A 23234-nucleotide genomic window follows, 5' to 3' on the forward strand; every position below is an offset into this window, starting at 1 on the left:
TGGATTGGTTTTACATTCTGCTTTCAGCACCCATTATCCAGGAATAAATGTCCTTCTTGAAGGACCGTTCCAACCATTGTACTTAAAGCATTAACTGGTGTATGCATCTGCAACCAAGCTGTTTCTGACACTGAAAATTCATTTATCCAATTTGACAGACTCCCACAAGCTTTCTGTCCACTTCAGGAAATGTGTCATGTCATCATTACTCTGGCATTTGATTAAGTCTGGCATCAAGCTCTTTTTTAAATCATACACAGCCTCACTGTATCCAGCATTGACTGGAGCCATCGGAGGAGTCCCATGCCAGAGTCCTGGGATGTACCAGCTGCTTGTGTCTGGATCATACTCCATCACATCAGTGAACTTAGTGATATTCTCCTTCTTCTCCATTCTGGCTGCTGCCTGGGTCATTTCATTCAACTGTTCCAACAACTTCTTCCGTTCTCTCATGTTGTTGTCATGAGCAGACATGTCTGACATGTTTTGGTACACAAAATGACATACTGGCTTCTTCCCCACTTCTTTCATCCTGATAAAAGCATGAACAACAATCTGCAGAATGTCTTTCATCTCTGTGTTGTTTTCCATGGACATGTTGATGATAGTGACATCACTGAGTCCTATCACCAGTGTGGCCAGTTCATTGTCATGTTCATAGTGTTTATCAAGTTGAGCCAACTCTGGTGATTTCAACCCCTCTGTGTCAATCACCATGATGAAGTCACATTTCAGTTCCTCCTTGAGTTCTTTGTTGACTTTAATCAGTAGCATGAAGGCCCCTCTGGTGCATCTTCCACTGCTGACAGCAAACTGAACCCCAAACATGGTGTTGAGGAGAGTGGACTTCCCAGTACCTTGGTCCCCTAAAACTGTCACAACCCGGATCTTGCTGTTAGAGTCCACAAGATTATGCAGCCGAGTCAGAACAGCTGATATCCATCTCAGAGGGATATTTGATGCATCTCCATCCACAAGCTCAATGGGGAAACCATCCAACAGCATCTGAGCACACAATCCAGGGAGATTCTCCATCTGTTCCCTTTGAGGGCTGTATTCAGGGAGGGAGCAGGCAGCTTCATATAACTGGCTCAACTCACGCAGGAAGTGTTCAAGACCCAAGGAACAGTCAGATAATTGCTTATCCAAATCTTTAATGTCGTCTTTTCTCTCAGGAGAATGTTGGCAAAGATCTTTGTACTGGTCCCGCAAAGCAGACAGGTTCTGACGTGACAGATTGTCCAGATTTATCCACATCCATTTGAGGAAATAGGAACGCTCCGCTCCTGAACCTGACAATCCTAAAATGAAGCTTTTCATTGCATCTGACATGTAAAATGTATATTGTTTCTTTCTCAGCTCTTCCTCCTTCTCCTTCAGAGATCTCCTGTAGTGTTCAATGTCTTGACCCCCTTGTTTTCTCAGTCTACATCTCTCTTTCTCCAACTGGGAAAGCTCTTTCCAGATTTGCCCTTGTAAGGGTAGCTGTTTGTCTTTAAATTTGACTGTGTCTCTGATGTTGCTGGTGATTTCATCTGCCATCTTCCTGGCACTCTGACAGTCATGGCAGTCTTCATCAACCAGAATCCCACTGTGACGAGCTATGTCAGTCATGTTTTCCACTGTCAACCGGTATGGACTATTTTCAATGATGTCACCAACAGATGATTGCAGGGTTTTGACAAATTCTGCATCGTTTTCTTTTCTTGACAATCACATTTTGGTCATTGATACTGCAGTTTGTGATCATTTGTTTTAATGTGTCTACTCTGAACGATTTTCTTTGAGAGTTGACGACCAGAAATATCTCTGCTTTTGTGTTTTTGCTTTTCAACAAATTGAGATATGCCTTTAAATCATCAGTGAAAATGTAAACTGCAGCTGATGTTTGACACAGAAAGGAGAACTGTGTTTCAAAGGACCTGATGTCTCCTCTGAGATTGGCCACCACCATAGGCTTAGTGAACATGTCTATGTTTCTGTTCCCACATGGAAGGTACCAGCTGATTTCAACCAGACCATTTGAGATTTGCCGAGGGACATCTCCACATTCCATATCATCATGAACAAAAGTGTCATGGTACTGTTGAGGGTTACTAAGCAACTTGTTCAAGATCTGAGACTTGGACAAGCTACTCTCTCCTAGCCTAACAAAGGACACCATAGGAATATCAGAGACAACAATTCTCTCTTCCACAAAAGCCTTTGTGGATGTTTGGGAAGAGGGTCTAAACTTCCTCACTATGTCCCTCAAGGCCCACAGCATCAAAGTGCTTTGTTTTGTGTCACAGTTGGGCAGCAGAAGAGGAACAGCAAACTGACACATGGACATTTTCTGGACCATCTCCTGCTGCAGGAAACCATCTGAGCACAGAAACAGGGCAGTTATCAGGTCCAGTGGATTAATGACATCGCTGCTATCAGAGTCAGTGTCCAGGTTGTCTATACCACAATAGGAAACCTCCTGGTCAGTGGTCAGACATTTAACACTCCTTGCATTCACATTTGCCATCATTAACTTCTTCAGGAAGGCCCCTGGAAGTGACTGCATAGTGGTAAGAGGTTCATCTGATGTAGTATCAGCATTTATCTCAAGGAAAGTACTTAACGTCAGCTTGTTTTCATAATGATCTTCTAGTCCAGCCTTTGACAACAGCTCCTTGAGACAGGATCCTGTAAATAGAAATGAAAAGAAAGCCATGATTACAAATCCTCTTCAACATGTAGCAGAAAAGCAGACTAACAGGTGTTTTACACAATACTTTGGATGAAGTTAAAGCAGGCAGAGGCAGACCATCTCTGAGACACAGTGACTCACAGAAATGAAAGAGAGTGTGTGAATTCAGATACCTTATGAGCTGTGAATCCATTGGGTAGTGGGTTCGATTCCCGGGACCACCCATACGTAGAATGTATGCACACATGACTGTAAGTCGCTTTGGATAAAAGCGTCTGCTAAATGGCATATATTATTATTATTATTATTAATAAATCCTCAGGGGGCTATTATGATATCAGATAAGGTAGGGTCATTTTACTGCAATTTTACAGCAACACCAACAAAATATCCATTCAATGGAGAAATTGTCAGCAAACTGTTTATTGTGATAGAGCTATGTCAGTATCTCTACATTACAGTATGGAATAAAGGTACAATAACATGTCCTGTTTCTAGATCTATATCAGTATCGCTACATTACAGCATGTCCTGTTTCTAGATCTATATCAGTATCTCTATACATTACAACATGTCCTGTTTCTAGATCTATATCAGTATCTCTCTACATTACAGCATGTCCTGTTTCTAGATCTATATCAGTATCTCTCTACATTACAGCATGTCCTGTTTCTAGATCTATATCAGTATCTCTATACATTACAGCATGTCCTGTTTCTAGATCTATATCAGTATCTCTCTACATTACAGCATGTCCTGTTTCTAGATCTATATCAGTATCTCTCTACATTACAGCATGTCCTGTTTCTAGATCTATATCAGTATCTATATGCATTACAGCATGTCCTGTTTCTAGATCTATATCAGTATCTCTATACATTACAGCATGGAATAAAGGTACAACAACATGTCCTGTTTCTAGATCTATATCAGTATCTCTATACATTACAACATGTCCTGTTTCTAGAACTATATCAGTATCTCTACATTACAACATGTCCTGTTTCTAGAACTATATCAGCATCTCTTTACATTACAACATGTCCTGTTTCTAGAACTATATCAGCATCTCTTTACATTACAACATGTCCTGTTTCTAGATCTATATCAGTATCTCTTTACATTACATCATGTCCTGTTTCTAGATCTATATAATATATAATAATAATATAATAATATAATAAATATAATAATAATATATGCCATTTAGCAGACGCTTTTATCCAAAGCGACTTACAGTCATGTGTGCATACATTCTACGTATGGGTGGTGCCGGGGATCGAACCCACTACCCTGGCGTTACAAGCGCCATGCTCTACCAACTGAGCTACAGAATCAGTATCTCTATACATTACAACATGTCCTGTTTCTAGATCTATATCATTATCTCTATACATTACAACATGTCCTGTTTCTAGAACTATATCAGTATCTCTATACATTACAACATGTCCTGTTTCTAGAACTATATCATTATCTCTATACATTACAACATGTCCTGTTTCTAGATCTATATCAGTAACTCTATACATTACAACATGGAATAAAGGTACAATAACATGTCCTGTTTCTAGAACTATATGAGTATCTATATACATTACAACATGTCCTGTTTCTAGATCTATATCAGTATCTCTATACATTACAACATGGAATAAAGGTACAATAACATGTCCTGTTTCTAGAACTATATGAGTATCTATATACATTACAACATGTCCTGTTTCTAGATCTATATCAGTATCTCTATACATTACAACATGTCCTGTTTCTAGATCTATATCAGTATCTCTATATATTACAACATGTCTTGTTTCTAGATCTATATCTCTATACATTACAGCATGTCCTGTTTCTAGATCTATATCAGTATCTCTTTACATTACATCATGTCCTGTTTCTAGATCTATATCAGTATCTTTATACATTACAGCATGTCCTGTTTCTAGAACTATATCAGTATCTCTATACATTACAACATGTCCTGTTTCTAGATCTATATCACTATCTCTATACATTACAACATGTCCTGTTTCTAGATCTATATCTGTATCTGTATACATTACAACATGGAATAAAGGTACAATAACATGTCCTGTTTCTAGATCTATATCAGTATCTCTATACATTACAACATGTCCTGTTTCTAGAACTATATCAGTATCTCTATACATTACAACATGTCCTGTTTCTAGATCTATATCTGTATCTGTATACATTACAACATGGAATAAAGGTACAATAACATGTCCTGTTTCTAGATCTATATCAGTATCTCTATACATTACAACATGTCCTGTTTCTAGAACTATATCAGTATCTCTATACATTACAACATGTCCTGTTTCTAGATCTATATCAGTATCTCTATACATTACAACATGTCCTGTTTCTAGAACTATATCAGTATCTCTATACATTACAGCATGTCCTGTTTCTAGATCTATATCAGTATCTCTATACATTACAACATGTCCTGTTTCTAGATCTATATCAGTATCTCTATACATTACAACATGTCCTGTTTCTAGAACTATATCAGTATCTCTATACATTACAACATGTCCTGTTTCTAGAACTATATCAGTATCTCTATACATTACAACATGTCCTGTTTCTAGAACTATATCAGTATCTCTATACATTACAACATGGAATACAGGTATAATAACATGTCCTGTTTCTGTAGCGTGAGGCAGCTTGATGTAGAGGTAGTGTACACGCCCTGGTCAGGAAGACAGTCTATCACAGGGCCTTACCCTCAATATATCTCCTTAATGCTGAATGCCAAGCACAGACTCATTTAGTCCCAGTTTCACACTGTTTGGTATGACTCGGCCAAGGATCAAACTCCCAACCTACCAGTCACAGTGCGGACACTCTTACTACAAGTCAAGCGGTTGGTCGAATGAGACACCAAAATATTCTTGACATTCCTCGCAAACACTGTTTTCCCTTCACTTTGTTGTTGCGTCACATGCAATATTGTCAGAAAATGACTTCCTGGATCACCTGATGATGAAAAGTGTCCCGATGTAAGTGAACAGCTGGACACCAAATACTCATCCAAATATTATGTGTAATAATTGAGGAACCACGTTAATGACAGTAGCGATTTTGGTTTTATGAATCAAGGATTAGATAGTACAGGTGGTTATACATAGCTACAGTTTAGTTGCAGTTCTGGAGGTTTGTTAGTATACTGTATGTTATGTTATGTGATGGTATGTCATGGCAGAGGTGCAGCATTCTGTCTACTCTCTGTATGATGTCTTCTGTTATATTACCATGTATGAATTTCCAATACAAATGTCCATCAGCTTAGTGCAGCGTTTCTTTATCATGGCCTACAGAAGGGATTCAGTTCATTGTCTAGTCTGCTCAGGATCCATCTATCTGCTAATCTCATGGCCTACAGAAGGGAATCAGTTCATTGTCTAGTCTGCTCAAGATCCATCTCTCTGCTAATCTCATGGCCTACAGAAGGGATTCAGTTCATTGTCTAGTCTGCTCAGGATCCATCTCTCTGCTAATCTCATGGCCTACAGACGGGATTCAGTTCATTGTCTAGTCTGCTCAGGATCCATCTCTCTGCTAATCTCATGGCCTACAGAAGGGATTCAGTTCATTGTCTAGTCTGCTCAGGATCCATCTATCTGCTAATCTCATGGCCTACAGAAGGGAATCAGTTCATTGTCTAGTCTGCTCAAGATCCATCTCTCTGCTAATCTCATGGCCTACAGAAGGGATTCAGTTCATTGTCTAGTCTGCTCAGGATCCATCTCTCTGCTAATCTCATGGACTACAGAAGGGATTCAGTTCATTGTCTAGTCCGCTCAGGATCCATCTCTCTTCTAATCTCATGGCCAACAGAAGGGATTCAGTTCATTGTCTAGTCTGCTCAGGATCCATCTCTCTGCTAATCTCATGGCCTACAGAAGGGATTCAGTTCATTCTCTAGTCAGCTCAGGATCCATCTCTCTGCTAATCTCATGGCCAACAGAAGGGATTCAGTTCATTGTGTGTCTGCTCAGGATCCATCTCTCTGCTAATCTCATGGCCTACAGAAAAGAGGACAACATGCATGTCGAAGAGTATCTCCTCTCTCAGTAGTGTGGAAGGACCACTAGAGGGCAGGCTGGGCTCATGGATAGTAGCCCAACAAAGCATGGGAGACAAGGTAACCAGAGTCAATTAAGCACAGCTGACGGTACTAATGAGATACTCTCCTTCCCCTATAAAAGAGAGAATGGAACCAGCAGAGACGGAGGAAAACTATCTCTGGAAGATGGCCACCGAGAGTGAGAAGCTGTGCTGAAAGAACCACGAAGACGGTGACAAACCCGTGATTTATGTTTGTTGTAGTTTAAAGATTATCCTATTGTGTTCTTGTTTCATCTGGAGAAGAAGATGTGTTTTTTCCTTGGAAGATTTTTCATTGATTATGTTAATGTTTTTGTTGACAAAATACCCTCAATAGAGAACCGTGTTCAATCAGAAAAACTTACTCCTGACTCGTTTATTCCACCTTCCCGCTTTAGAGTGACGCCTAATTACTTGGTACGCTCACATTGGTGGAGGATGCGGGCATTAGGTGGACGAGTGACACAAGGATAAGTGAGTAAATTAATATTCTTCCAGAAGACCCGGAGGAACCATTCAAGAACGATGGATAACGCCCAACTACAACAATTGATCACGGCACAGCAGACAACCATAGAACTCCTGCAACAACAGCTGAGTCGACGAGAAGAACCTAGAGTTAGGCCAAGAGCGGCTGCTCACGCCATCTTACCTCGTCTCTCCAAAGAGGATGATATTGAGGCCTTCCTCATGACCTTCGAAAGGACGGCCACCTTGGAAGAGTGGCCGCCCACAGAATGGGCTAGCGCATTAGCTCCTCTTTTGACCGGGGTGGCTCAGGAAGCCTATTTTGACCTGGATTCCCGCGAGGCTGCGGACTATGGGCGACTAAAAACCGAGATCCTGTCCCGGTACCAGCTGACTGCCAGAGATAGGGCTGTAAAGTTCCATCAATGGACCTATACAGCTGATCAACCCGTCCGTGCCCAGATCTTCGCCTTAATACGACTAACGAAACAGTGGCTAGAACCTGGAAAAGGAGTAGGACATGTGATAGAGACTCTCGTAGTGGACAAGATATTGAGAGAATTACCCAGTGACTTAAAAAGGGTTGTGGGGCAAGCCAACCCGTTGTCAGCCGACGACATAGCCCAGGCGGTGGAAACATATCGGTCTACAGGGGAGCTGTTAAAAAGTGACAAGGAGGAACGGAAGGATTCTTCCAATCCCGTACCACGACTCACCCCGGCGCGCCCACCACGGAAACGTCCAAGCCCCCTCCGGAGGTGGGAGAAGTCAGCCACCACACAGCCGGGTCGGTGTTATAAGTGTCAGCCTCCCAACCATTATGCCCCACAATGTCCTAGCAAGGATGAGCCCATGGTCACGGAGTCGTCACTGCCTACCCCCACACATCCCGTTTTAAGGGGGCAGGATCAACACTGTTGGTTAGCAGAGATAGCCCCAGCCTCAGAGATTCCGGTGCGAGTTGAAGGACAAGATGTGGTAGCTATTCTCGACTCGGGAAGTATGGTTACGTTAGTAGAGGAGCGGATGACCTCCGCAACACTGCTACCAGACAAAGTAGCCGTATCCTGTATCCATGGAGACACCCACTATTACCCCACTGTGAATCTGCCTATTCTCACTCCAAAAGGAAGGTGTACAGTCAGGGCAGGGAAAGTGCCCCAGCTGAAGGTGCCATTATTGATCGGGAGAGACTGTCCCCTATATAAGGAGCTTCGGCAGATGACGTTATGCACGGGAAGAAGGGGGACAGGAAAGAAGAGAATCTCCAAGCCCGAGGTAGTAGTACTACAAGGAGACGTAGCCGCGTCCTCGTCCTCTACAGCAGAGGAAGAAATAGCGACCCAACGTTTACGACAGATATTCCAGGAAACCACCGATGAAGACACCTGTGAAGGGTTATACACAACGCAGGAAGGAAGGAGCAACCAGGCACTAAGGGATATATTTGAAGCTGGAAGGGATTCTCCTCGGTCTCCCCTGATGGGGATGTGGAACAACCTCCACATCCCTCTACTGAGGTTGACCTGCCCCAGGAATTAAAGGGACAGTTCGGCACCTCGCAGCATAGAGACCCAGACCTAAGGGAGGCCATGAGGAAGGTGAAGGTGATCGACGGGAGGAACGTCGACGGATCAGGTGAGCCCCCTCTTCCTTACTATGCAATCAGGCGGGGTCTCTTATACTGGGTCGTACGACGAAGGGGGGAAAACCAGGAATTACTAATGGTGCCTAGACCATACAGGGATACAGTTCTACAGTTAGCCCATTCCCACGTCCTAGGAGGACACCTGGCACGAGACAAGACTATTGACGGAATCATGCAGAGATTCTATTGGCCCCGTGTCACCCGAGATGTGGCCAGGTATTGTAAGACGTGTGATCAATGTCAACGTACAGCCCCACGGCCACACCTACGTAACCCTTTGATTCCTCTCCCCATCATAGAGACTCCCTTTGAACGCATAGCTATGGACCTCGTAGGACCCCTCCTAAAATCCGCCAGAGGACACGAGTACATCCTAGTGGTTATAGATTATGCTACCAAGTTCCCGGAGGCCATACCCCTGCGTAACATGTCGTCAAAGGGAATTGCCAAGGAGTTATTCCTGATGTTCTCTCGTGTGGGCCTTCCCAAGACGATCTTAACCGATCAAGGAACCCCGTTGATGTCCCGGTTGATGAAGGACTTGTGTCGGTTATATCAGGTTCAACAGATACGTACAAGCATATTCCACCCTCAAACAGATGGGTTGTGTGAACGCTTGAACAAAACAATTAAAAGCATGTTGAGAAGAGTGGTGTCCCGAGACGGGAAAAACTGGGACATGCTTCTCCCACACTTAATGTTTGCCCTGCGAGAAGTACCTCAGGCATCCACTGGATTCTCTCCGTTTGAATTGCTCTATGGCAGACCCTGTCGAGGAATCCTCGACTTAGCCAAGGAGACCTGGGAGACCCAACCATGCCCCTTTCGATCCACAATAGAACACGTTACCCTGATGAGAGACAGCCTGTCAGCAGTGTGGCCCATAGTCAAGGAGCATATGGAGAAGGCCCAAAGGACCCAAGGCCGGGCCTATGATAAATCTGCGACCCCCCGTGAGTTCACCATGGGAGAGAAAGTGATGGTGCTTGTGCCCACGGCCGAACATCGCTTGCTGGCGCAGTGGAGGGGGCCCTACGAGGTAATGAAAAGGGTCTCACCGGTCAATTACCTCATCAAGCAACCTGACCAGAGGAAGAAGGTCCAACTCTATCACATAAACCTGCTGAAGACGTACCATGGACGAGAGGAGGAGGTGGCTTTGATGGCCCTGGAGGGCAAAGAAAAAAAAAGAGGCTCTACCACAGGTGCGCCGTGGCCAAACTCTTCTACCGGAGCAGTCAAGACAGCTAGACAAGCTGATTATGAACTTTGGTCGAATATTCTCTCCATTCCCAGGACAAACAGATGTCCTGTTCCACCATATCCACACTGAACCCGGCAAGAAAGTGCATATCCGCCCTTACAGGATTCCTGAGGCTCGCCGAGTCATCGCTAAGAAAGAGGTGAGGGAGATGTTGAGGATGGGCGTGATCGAGCCCTCGACGAGCTAGTGGTCCAGTCCCATAGTCCTGGTCCCCAAAGCCGATGGTAGTATGAGACTCTGCAACGACTTTAGGGGCGTGAATGCCATCTCTACATTCGATGCGTACCCCATGCCCCGCGTGGATGAACTCTTGGAGCGCTTAGGAAAGGCCAAGTTCATCACTACCCTGGATTTGACGAAGGGATATTGGCAAGTGCCGGTGGCTCCGGAGCATCGCCCAAAGACTGCCTTCGTCACCCCTGAGGGGCTTTTCCGGTATGTGAGGATGCCCTTCGGACTGCACGGAGCGGCTCCAACCTTCCAACGCCTCATGGATGCCATTCTACGGCCCCATCAAGAGTATGCAGCGGCGTACATAGACGATGTGGTCATCCACAGCGAGGACTGGGATAGTCACCTCCTGCGATTACGGGCGGTGCTCGTGAGTTTGGAAGCCACAGGGTTGACAGCCAATCCAAGGAAATGCTGCCTGGGCCTGTCCGAAGCGGAATACCTGGGGTATACCGTGGGGAATGGGAAAATACGCCCGCAGGCAGAGAAGACCAGGGCAATTCGTGACTGGCCTCGACCCCGGACCAAGCGAGACGTTCGGGCCTTCTTAGGGATAACATGATATTATCGCCGTTTTATCCCGGGATATGCAACCATTGCCAACCCCCTCACAAACCTCATCAGGAAAAACCTGCCAAACCAGGTAGAGTGGAAAGACGAGGCGGAAGAGGCCTTTCAATTGTTAAAAGATGACCTGTGTTCTGATCCCGTTCTACAGGCTCCGGACTTCTCACAAGAGTTCATTGTGCAGGTCGACGCCTCGGATACAGGGCTCGGGGCCGTACTAGCTCAGGGTGAAGGTGAAGCAGAGAAGCCGATTCTCTTCATTAGTAGGAAACTCAGCGATCGGGAACAGAGGTATGCGACCGTAGAGAAAGAGGCCTTAGCCATCAAGTGGGCCCTCGATTATCTCCGGTACTACCTACTGGGTCGGAGGTTTGCATTAGTTACTGACCATGCGCCCCTCACGTGGATGGCTGGTAAGAGAAACAATAACAGAATAGCCAGATGGTTTTTGTCTTTACAACCGTTCTCTTTCCATGTCATCCACAGGGCCGGATCGAGGAACGGGAATGCAGACGCGCTGTCTCGACGCGACCAAGACGGTGCGTCTGGCGCCCGACCCTCCGGTTCGGTCCTGGGGGGGAAGGTATGTGGAAGGACCACTAGAGGGCAGGCTGGGCTCATGGAAAGTAGCCCAACAAAGCATGGGAGACAAGGTAACCAGAGTCAATTAAGCACAGCTGACGGTACTAATGAGATACTCTCCTTCCCCTATAAAAGAGAGAATGGAACCAGCAGAGAGGGGGGAAAACTATCTCTGGAAGATGGCCACCGAGAGAGAGAAGCTGTGCTGAAAGAACCACGAAGAAGGTGACAAACCCGTGATTTATGTTTGTTGTAGTTTAAAGATTATCCTATTGTGTTCTTGTTTCATCTGGAGAAGAAGATGTGTGTTTTTTCCTTGGAAGATTTTTCATTGATTATGTTAATGTTTTTGTTGACAAAATACCCTCAATAGAGAACCGTGTTCAATCAGAAAAACTTACTCCTGACTCGTTTATTCCACCTTCCCGCTTTAGAGTGACGCCTAATTACTTGGTATGCTCACAGTAGCTTTGTCCAAATTAAGGCAACATAGTTGTGTTTACATTCTGCTTTTCCAGAGATGGTCCATATGATATCTTTTATGGGTTCTTCAGTCTGAAATACACAAAATGTTCCTTCCCTTTAAGCATGATCTCTTAAGTTCTGTTTGCATTATGGACACTCATGTTAACCGTACTCTCATACAACCCTAGATAAATAATTAGCATGGAACATCAGTCATCATCACTAGAACCAACACTGCTTTGTCCTCTCATGTTATGCTACCTGCATACTGAGTATCTGTTCAACATTGATGCTAGCAGCCAATGAAAATATACTGGAACTCATCACGGTTCTGGTTCCTTCGTCAACACTGACCGCTAGCTCTGGGTTCCGGGCTCCGGGCTCCGGGCTCCGGGCTCCGGGCTCCGGGCTCCGGGCCACTCAATTCTGCATCAACGCTGATACTGCTTCTCATGTAGTCCCTCAAGATCAGGGCCCATGATCCTCTGCTCTACGATGTTACATTTGACTGATTCTGAGATTGTGGAGCTACATATCTTCCTGCAGTACAGCTTTATGATCATGATGATGTCAGCCCCGAGGTCCAGTAGCTATGTTACATCGGTAGAGTATCCTTCTATATCAAGAGGACAGCTCATCTTGCCTCAGCTAATCCACCCAGTGGTGCATCTATTGGTCACTAAATCCAGAGACCTAGGACCATGAAGGAATGGCTAGCTGAAGCTGAAAATATTTGCCATGGGTCCTCTACACCATCGAGAGCATCCTGACCAGTTGTATCACCGCCTGGTATGGCAATTGCACCTGACTCTAATGTGCTACAGAGGATAATGCGTACAGCCCAGTATATCACTGGGGCCAAGATTCCTGCCATCCAGGACCTATATACCAGGTGGTGTCAGAGGAAGGACAAAAATGTGTCAAATACTCCAGTCACCCAGGTTATAGACTGTTCTTGCTTCTACCGCACGACAAGTTTGACAACAAGGTTGATGAAATCCGAGCAAGGGTAGCATTCCAGAGGGACATCAGAGACTAACGTTCTCTGCTTCACGGAAACATGGCTCACTGGAGAGACGCTATCCGGGGCGGTGCAGCCAACGGGTTTCTCCACGCATCGCGCCGACAGAAACAAACATCTTTCTGGTAAGAAGAGTGGCGGGGGCGTATGCCTCATGACTAACGAGACATGGTGTGATGAAGGAAACATACAGGAACTCAAATCCTTCTGTTCACCTGATTTAGAATTCCTCACAATCAAATGTAGACCGCATTATCTACCAAGAGAATTCTCTTCGATTATAATCATAGCCGTATATATCCCCCCCAAGCAGACACATCAATGGCTCTGAACGAACTTTATTTAACTCTTTGCAAACTGGAAACCATTTTCCGGAGGCTGCATTCATTGTAGCTGGGGATTTTAACAAAGCTAATCTGAAAACAAGACTCCCTAAATTTTATCAGCATATCGATTGCGCAAACAGGGGTGGTAAAACCCTGGATCATTGTTACTCTAACTTCCGCGACACATATACGGCCCTGCCCCGCCCCCCTTTCGGGAAAAGCTGACCACGACTCCATTTTGTTGATCCCTGCCTACAGACAGAAACTTAAACAAGAGGCTCCCACGCTGAGGTCTGTCCAACGCTGGTCCGACCAAGCTGACTCCACACTCCAAGACTGCTTCCATCACGTGGACTGGGACATGTTTCGTATTGCATCAGATAACAATATTGACGAATACGCTGATTCGGTGTGCGAGTTCATTAGAACGTGCGTTGAAGATGTCGTTCCCATAGCAACGTTAAAAACATTCCCTAACCAGAAACCGTGGATTGATGGCAGCATTCGCGTGAAACTGAAAGCGCGAACCACTGCTTTTAATCAGGGCAAGGTGTCTGGTAACATGACCGAATACAAACAGTGCAGCTATTCCCTCCGCAAGGCTATCAAACAAGCTAAGCGTCAGTACAGAGACAAAGTAGAATCTCAATTCAACGGCTCAGACACAAGAGGCATGTGGCAGGGTCTACAGTCAGTCGCTCTGGATAAGAGCGTCTGCTAAATGATTTAAATGTAATGTAAATGTAAATGTCAATCACGGTCTACAAGAAGAAACCCAGCCCAGTCATGGACCAGGATGTCTTGCTCCCAGGCAGACTAAATCACTTTTTTGCCCACTTTGAGGACAATACAGTGCCACTGACACGGCCTGCAACGAAAACATGCGGTCTCTCCTTCACTGCAGCCGAGGTGACATTTAAATGTGTTAACCCTCGCAAGGCTGCAGGCCCAGACGGCATCCCCAGCCGCGCCCTCAGAGCATGCGCAGACCAGCTGGCCGGTGTGTTTACGGACATATTCAATCAATCCCTATACCAGTCTGCTGTTCCCACATGCTTCAAGAGGGCCACCATTGTTCCTGTTCTAAAGAAAGCTAAGGTAACTGAGCTAAACGACTACCGCCCCGTAGCACTCACTTCCGTCATCATGAAGTGCTTTGAGAGACTAGTCAAGGACCATATCACCTCCACCCTACCTGACACCCTAGAGTCTAGGGCCTAGACCCACTCCAATTTGCTTACCGCCCAAATAGGTCCACAGACGATGCAATCTCAACCACACTGCACACTGCCCTAACCCATCTGGACAAGAGGAATACCTATGTGAGAATGCTGTTCATCGACTACAGCTCGGCATTCAACACCATAGTACCCTCCAAGCTCGTCATCAAGCTCGAGACCCTGGGTCTCGACTCCGCCCTGTGCAACTGGGTACTGGACTTCCTGACGGGCCGCCCCCAGGTGGTGAGGGTAGGCAACAACATCTCCTCCCCGCTGATCCTCAACACGGGGGCCCCACAAGGGTGCGTTCTGAGCCCTCTCCTATACTCCCTGTTCACCCATGACTGCGTGGCCACGCACGCCTCCAACTCAATCATCAAGTTTGCGGACGACACAACAGTGGTAGGCTTGATTACCAACAACGACGAGACGGCCTACAGGGAGGAGGTGAGGGCCCTCTGAGTGTGGTGTCAGGAAAATAACCTCACACTCAACGTCAACAAAACTAAGGAGATGATTGTGGACTTCAGGAAACAGCAGAGGGAACACCCCCCTATCCACATCGATGGAACAGTAGTGGAGAGGGTAGCAAGTTTTAAGTTCCTCGGCAAACACATCACAGACAAACTGAATTGGTCCACTCACACAGACAGCGTCATGAAGGCGCAGCAGCACCTCTTCATCCTCAGGAGGCTGAAGAAATTCGGCTTGTCACCAAAAGCACTCACAAACTTCTACAGATGCACATTCGAGAGCATCCTGGCGGGCTGTATCACCGCCTGGTACGGCAACTGCTCCGCCCTCAACCGTAAGGCTCTCCAGAGGGTAGTGAGGTCTGCACAACGCATCACCGGGGGCAAACGACCTGCCCTCCAGGACACCTACACCACCCAATGTTACAGGAAGGCCATAAAGATCATCAAGGACATCAACCACCCAAGCCACTGCCTGTTCACCCCGTTATCATCCAGAAGGCGAGGTCAGTACAGGTGCATCAAAGCGGGGACCGAGAGACTGAAAAACAGCTTCTATCTCAAGGCCATCAGACTGTTAAACAGCCACCACTAACATTGAGTGGCTGCTGCCAACACACTGACATTGACACTGACCCAACTCCAGCCACTTTAATAATGGGAATTGATGGGAAATGATGTAAATATATCACTAGCCACTTTAAACAATGCTACCTTATATAATGTTACTCACCCTACATTATTCATCTCATATGCATACGTATATACTGTACTCTATATCATCGACTGCATCCTTATGTAATACATGTATCACTAGCCACTTTAACTATGCCACTTTGTTTACTTTGTCTACATACTCATCTCATATGTATATACTGTACTTGATACCATCTACTGTATGCTGCCCTGTACCATCACTCATTCATATATCCTTATGTACATATTCTTTATCCCCTTACACTGTGTATAAGACAGTAGTTTTGGAATTGTTAGTTAGATTACTTGTTGGTTATTACTGCATTGTCGGAACTAGAAGCACAAGCATTTCGCTACATTCGCACTAACATCTGCTAACCATGTGTATGTGACAAATAAAATTTGATTTGATTTTGATTTGAAGAGGTACCGGAGCACCATGTGTAGGTCCTAAAAGCTTCTTAACAGCTTCTACCCCCAAGCCATAAGACTGCTGAACAATTAATCAAATGGCCACCAGGACTAGTTGCATTGACCCCCCCATCCCCCACCTTTGTTTTTACACTGCAGCTACTCACAAATTACCTCTACTAATATGCACCCCCGCACATCGACTCGGTACCGGTGCCCCCTGTATATAGTCTCATTGTTATTTTAGTGTGTTACTTTTTGTGATTTAAAAAAAAAAAAAAATAGTAAATATATATATATTTTTAAAATATTTTAACTGTATTTTCTTAAAACTGCATTGTTGGTTAAGGGCTTGTAATTAAGCATTTCACGATATACGGCGCATGTGACAAATAACAATTGATTTGGTCTGAGCGGTTGGCTGTGAATACCCTCCCCAGCTATTAACTGATGCCATAGGTTCTGCTGACTACAGTGATGTCTGGTTAAAACATGATGTTGAGGACCATCACTATACACTTTGTCTCCACCACACACACAGCTGCAATTGTCGTAAAGTAAAGTAACATATGGCATGCTGTTCTAACAATGGCTGCTATAATATATCATGCAAACACGTCACACAGCAGGAATATATACATGGCAGAGAGAAATAGAAGGCTTCAGATGTATGTCCTTCTCTCAGACCTGGCTACAGATCTTATCTGAGCAGACACTGTTACTAGGCCGTAAATCAAAGTGCACAAGCACCAGATAGGATTTGGGCTTCTTCCTACCGTTCTACGACAACTGCCGGGGACTGACACTCTTGTAGTCCATTTGGGGTAAAATGACAGGAGAGCAGCTCAGAACTGCTGAAACTGGATTTTAAAGAGCCGATTCTAACTCTGAAAGACTCCAAAAAGCGGCCGGTTATTTCAGGCCCTGTGTATTTGCTCCGCCGCAACGGTAGAAGATTCAGCATTACACATCTGGCTAAAAGACTACTGTAGACCTGTTGGCATAACTTTTATAGGTAACTTCGACACCTTTTGGAAACAGAAGATGCTCTACAGGAATGACAGAATTCATCAGAATCATCTTGGTGCCTGGGCCCTGTCCTCGTAATTCAAGAGCGTGTTGAGACAATGACTTATCAGTGACCCAAGCCCTGCTCAGATAACCCCTACCATTGTGTCGCTGAGCTGTCATAATGCTGCTGTAAATATACATTTTCCCAGGGGTGTTGTCAATCGTAATGTAAGTAACTTATTTTTATCCTACAGCTACTGTCAGCAGTAATCATGTGCCTATGAACCTGACTTATAGGGGTAGTAGGTTGGTGGTCTGTTGATATCCCTCTGGTTGTGTTGGGGATGTGCTTTGGCAAAGAAGATGGGGTTATATCCTGCCGGGTACACAGTGTCTCCCGACCCCCCGTCTCAGTGTCTAGGATCTATGCTGCAGTAGTCTATGTGGCGGGGGGCCAGGGTCAGTTTGTTATATCTGGTGTTATTATCCGGTGTCCTGTGAGAATTTAAGTATGCTCCCTCTAATTCTCGCTCTCTCCCATCCTCCCTCCCCTCCCAGAGGACCTGAGCGCTAGGACCATGCCTCGGGACTACCTGTCCTGATGACTCCTTGCTGTCCCCAGTCCACCTGGTCGTGCTGCTGCACCAGTTTCAACTCTTCTGCCTGCGGCTATGGAAAACTGACCTGTTCACTGAACATGCCACCGAGTCCCAGACCTGCTGTTTTCAACTCTCTACCATACCTGCTATTTCAACATCTAAATGCCAAGTGACATTTACTCCTGATGTACTTACCTGTTGCACCCTCTACAACCACTGTGATTATTATTTGACCCTGCTGGTCATCTATGAACGTTTGAACATCTTGGAGAAAGATCTGGTCTTAATGGCCATGTACTCCACCTGGCACAGCCAGAAGAGGACTGGCCACCCCTCAGAGCTTGGTTCCTTTCTAGGGAGTTTTTCCTAGCCACCATGCTTCTACATCTGCATTGTTCGCTGTTTGGGGTTTTAGGCTGGGTTTCTGTACAGCACTTTATGATATTGGCTGATGTAAAAAGGGCTTTATAAATACATTGATGTCTTCTCCCAGTAAAGCAATAAAAAACTATCAAGCAACTCAGAAAGGTCCTAAAAATAGCTAATTAACATATGTAGCCTAAGAAACAAGGTTAATTATACAGATAACTTGCTAGAAACCGAAAGCATTCATATACTGGCAGTGGTACTTAAAAGTACTACTTAAGTAGTTTGAGGGTATATGTACAGTGCTTTACTACTTATATTTTTGACTACTTTTACTCCACTACATTCCTAGAGAAAATAATGTACTTTTTACTCCATACATTTTCCCTGACAACTAAAAGTACTTGTTACATTTCAAATGCTTAGACAGGACATCAATATGTTCCAATTCACGCACCTATCAATGTAACGCATTGTCATCCCTACTGCCTCTAATCTGGCGGACTCACTAAACACAAATACTGTGTTTGTAAATGATGTCTGAGCGTTGGAGGGTGCCCCTGATTGACCGTACATTTTTTTAAATTCAATCGTGACGCCTGGTTTGCTTAATATAAGTAATTTGATGTATACTATTTACTTGCACTTTTACTCAAGTATGACAAGTACAGTGGTGGAAAAAGTACTCAAGTACATTTTAAAACAGATATTTTTAGACTTTTACTCAAGTAGTATTTTACAGGGTGACGTTCACTTTTACTTGAGTCATTTTCTATTAAGTATCTTTACTTTTACTCAAGTATGAAATCTGAGTCCTCTAAAACTCACTTAGATAATTCCTTTGATGATACAGTGGTAGTGATATATGGTTATAACATCTACATGGTGTTGCTGTTTACACTGATTGTACAAAACATTAAGAACACCTTCCTAATATTGAGTTGCACCCCCCTTTTCCCTCAGAACAGCCTCAATTTATTGGGTGACAGACTCTATAAGGTGTAGAAAGAGTTCCAGAGCAATGCCGGCCCAGGCTGACTCCAATGCTTCCCACGGTTGTGTCAAGTTGGCTGGTAGTGGATCTCTACTCTGAATAGTTCATTCCATCTCTACATGGTGTTGGGCCCTGTCAATCTCAGTGGATTGAGATCTGGTGACTGGGCAGGCCACTGTAGTAAGCTGAATTCACTGTCATGTTCGTGGAAACATTCCTGGACAATCCTAGCCTTGTGACATCACAATCCTAGCCTTGTGACATCACAATCCTAGCCTTGTGACATCACAATCCTAGCCTTGTGACATCACAATCCTAGCCTTGTGACATCACAATCCTAGCCTTGTGACATCACAATACTAGCCTTGTGACATCACAATCCTAGCCTTGTGACATCACAATCCTAGCCTTGTGACATCACAATCCTAGCCTTGTGACATGGGGCATTATCCTGCTGAACAAATCCATTAGCAGATGGATACACTGCTGCCATGAAGGGATGAACCTGATCGACAATGATGTCCAGATATCCTGTGGCATTCAAACGTTCCTCTAATGGCAATACACTCTGTAAAGTGCCTTCGGAAAGTATTCAGACCCCTTGACTTTTTCCACATTTTGATAAACCCAAAACAATGCAAGAAAGGCTTCGGGACAAGTCTCGGAATGTCCTTGAGTGGCCCAGCCAGAGCCCGGACTAAAAACACAGCCCTCACCATCACACCACCACCACCAGCCTGTAATGGTAACACGTGGCATGATGTGTCTTCGGCCACCGTTGTGTCGTCAGCAAACTTAATGATGGTGTTGGAGTCGTGCTTGGCCGCGCATTCTTGAGTGAACAGGGAGCAAAGGATGGGACTGAGCATGTACCCCTGAGGGGACCCCGTCTTGAGGATCAGCGTAGCATATGTGCTGTTGCCTACACTTACCACCTGGGGGCGGCCCTTCAGGAGGTCCAGGATCCAGATGCAGAGGTAGGTGTTTAGTCTCAGGATCCTTAGCTTAGTGATAAGCTTTCAGAGCGCTGTGCTGTTGAATGCTGAGCTTAGTCAATGAACAGCATTCTCACATACGTGTTCCTTTTGTCATCTGTGGATCTGTTGGGGAGGTATGCAAATTGGAGTGGGTCTAGGGTTTCTGGGATAATGGTGTTAATGTGAGCCATGACCCGCCTTTCAAAGCACTTCCTGGCTACAGATGTGAGTGCTGCGGGTCGGTAGTTATTCAGGCAGGTTACCTTGGTGTTCTTGGGCACAGGGACTATAATAGAACTGAGATGTGAGTTTCCATTGGAAATAGTGGAAAAAAGGAAGCCGACAGTGTAATAACACTCTGTCAATAGGAAACACTGCACACTACTGTATGATAGTATATAATAAGACCTACAGTATCAGCTTTAGTCTTATACACTGTCCGTGAAGGGACATTCTACCTCACACACGTTTAGTGCTTATTTCTTGCTATATACGTGGGGGTTCAGGTTGGCTAGACTTAATTAAGGGAAAGTGTGTTTATACCTGTGCATAGTCCTGTAATCTTCACCTGTCGTTAAACTAGCTACATTGCATAGCTCGTTCACCATGGAACACACAAGAGTCTAGGCAAGATTGCTGCTCCCTGTGAGAGATGAAATATGGTGCGCCTCGCTCACCTAGCTCATTCTCAGGGGGAGAGCTGCAAATCCACCAGAGAGAAACATACACAGTCTCTCGATCTGGTGGGGTAGGCACTGTCCCCGAACCCGAATGCTATACCTGGGAGGGTACCGTTGGACTGACAAGTCTCACAGATAAGTAAGACAATCTCAGCGCTGCAATGCTGATAGACCAAACTGTGCATTACCCAGGTTGGTACACTGTCACTAAAAGTCATTAAAACAGGTACAAAACCCAAACCAGACCAGATGGCACGAGGCAAACCACATGGGGGGACAGCAGAGCACCCAGATGGTAAGACTAGTTAGCTGCTCCAAGCTATTGAATAGCTGTGGCTATGTTTCTACGCTGATTCACAGGCAGTAATGAGGCGGCAGCTATTTAAGGGGGTCAGTCTCAGCACCACCCGGTACAGGGGATTCATCTGAGATGAATGTATGCACACATGACTGTAAGTCGCTTTGGATAAAAGCGTCTGCTAAATGGCATATATTATTATTATTATTATTATCTTTACTATGAATGTATTCTGCAGCACAGAAGGATACCCTGTTGGAGTGATCCAATATAGTGATCCTATATAACCCCCTGGACTCCCTGGAAAAGAGCCGTAATTAACCAACACAGTCAAGCAGACAAACTGGGCTGAGATGTTTCATGTTCTGGCTAAATGCAAAGGGAACAACTTTCTCTTTAGACAACTACAAAAGAAGGGTTGAATACTATTCAGGGGAGTTTTATGGCAGTGTGAGGAATATTACGGGTGGAATGTTCAGGCTGAGCAGCTACACGGGTCCTACACTGTACCCAGTTAAACTGCTATATAACAACTCCCCTCTGAGCCTTTCCTGGTGTCTAATGAAAGACTCAACATCCAACAACATCTTCGTGGGCATCGTTAAGAAACTGCAGCGACAGGGGAAGGACAAGGCAACGCACCATGCAGCCATCAGTGAGCAGGACCACGAGAAGATAAAGAAGTCAACAGCAGGAGAACCAGACAACTGAGGGGCTCGTAATGAAAACTTTACAAGAAGAGGCAAGGAGGGTAACTAACAACTGTCTTTTACCTGGACTATATTATCTGGTGAAAGGATTAAATAAAACTAAGTTACATTAAAAGTACATTTTTAATGAAAACAATGTTGTTCATCTTTTTTTAATTTGTTGGCAACCGTTTTATAAAAGCAATAAGAACCTCAAAATCAATAATTATCATGAATAACACCCTCCTAAGAACAGCCCTTAGTCAGGAGTTATTCACACGATAATCCACAGGTTCTCATGCCTTATTACTTAAACATAAAGGAAAAGAATGCTGTGATTATAAATACTCTCCACAATAACAAGTGTTTTATACTGTAGTGCTGATAAAATTAAGTAGGGTACTTCCTTACTTGTGGTGAAGGTTGTGAACACCAGTTCACTTTGCTTTCCATTTTCCAGCACAGTGCAGACAGTGACAGAGTACTGAGTAGCAGGTTGCAGGTCAGAGAGACTGATGCTGGGTGAAGACGTGGTAGTGATGTGTAGTTCTGTCCCTGGACAGTGGTAGGAGATCTGGTACTGATGTTGGGTTTGGTCCAATCCTGGTGGCTGGTTCCAGCTAACAGCAGCTGATCTGGTGTCCACTGAGTCAACAGTCAGCTGGTCTGGAGCAGGAAGTACTAAGGGAAAATACATTATTGTCAACGCTATAGTTTAACTCTAGAAATATATTACAGTAGGAAAAAGTAAAATAAGTCCAGGGATAAACATGTCTGTAATTGCTTTTGATTTAGGAAGAAATAAGTTAAAAACAGAAGTCACAACCATAGTTGATTTGTAATGTAACAACATGTCTGTTCTGATTACTGGTATAGAGCTGTAACAAGGTGAGGTAGATCTCTTACTAGTGCAGATGGTTGTAGAGACTGGTTCACTCTGTTCCCCATTCTTCAGCACAGTAGAGACACTAACAGTGTACTCAGTACCAGGTTGCAGGTTTGAGAATGATGTGTGGCAGTCTTCAGTATTCTCTGCATGGAGGTCTGTTCCTGGGCTGCAGTAGGATATGAGGAAGCGTTGTGGAACTTTCTCCATCCCTTCAGCCTTGGTCCAGTGGAGACTGAAGGAGGTTTCTTTCAAATGGTCTACCTTTAAGTCTCTGGGTGGAACCACTGGAACGAAAATCATGATTTGTTTTAAGAAGATCCATAACATATCTCTTAAAAAACAACAAAGTATGTCAGTAAAACATGACTAAAACCAAACTCTTTACCTGTGGATACAGAGATCCATCTGCTTTGTCTTCCATCGTCTCCCTCTGTAGCCACGTTGAACTGGTACTTTTCACCAGGTTGGAGACTGCTGATTTTAAGATTATACCCGCCTCTCACTATTGATGAGCTTGTTTCCCCCGTCACATTTCCAAG

At 44.7% G+C, this 23234-nt stretch overlaps 1 long non-coding RNA gene and 1 pseudogene across 1 annotated transcript; both read right to left on the reverse strand.

Annotated features, from left to right (window-relative positions):
• Nucleotides 1–90: 90 nt before the first annotated feature.
• On the reverse strand, nucleotides 91–22379 carry LOC124013249 (annotated as a pseudogene).
• A 63-nt stretch (nucleotides 22380–22442) lies between these two features.
• Nucleotides 22443–23219, reverse strand: LOC124013014. Its single transcript, XR_006834803.1, has 3 exons — nucleotides 23081–23219; nucleotides 22713–22979; nucleotides 22443–22487 (listed from the first exon to the last, which is right to left on the reverse strand). It is a non-coding gene; the product is annotated as an uncharacterized LOC124013014 (long non-coding RNA).
• Between the last annotated feature and the right edge of the window lie 15 nt (nucleotides 23220–23234).

This window comes from Oncorhynchus gorbuscha, linkage group LG24 (genome assembly GCF_021184085.1).
Source record: "Oncorhynchus gorbuscha isolate QuinsamMale2020 ecotype Even-year linkage group LG24, OgorEven_v1.0, whole genome shotgun sequence".
Classification (NCBI taxonomy): Eukaryota; Metazoa; Chordata; class Actinopteri; order Salmoniformes; family Salmonidae; genus Oncorhynchus; species Oncorhynchus gorbuscha.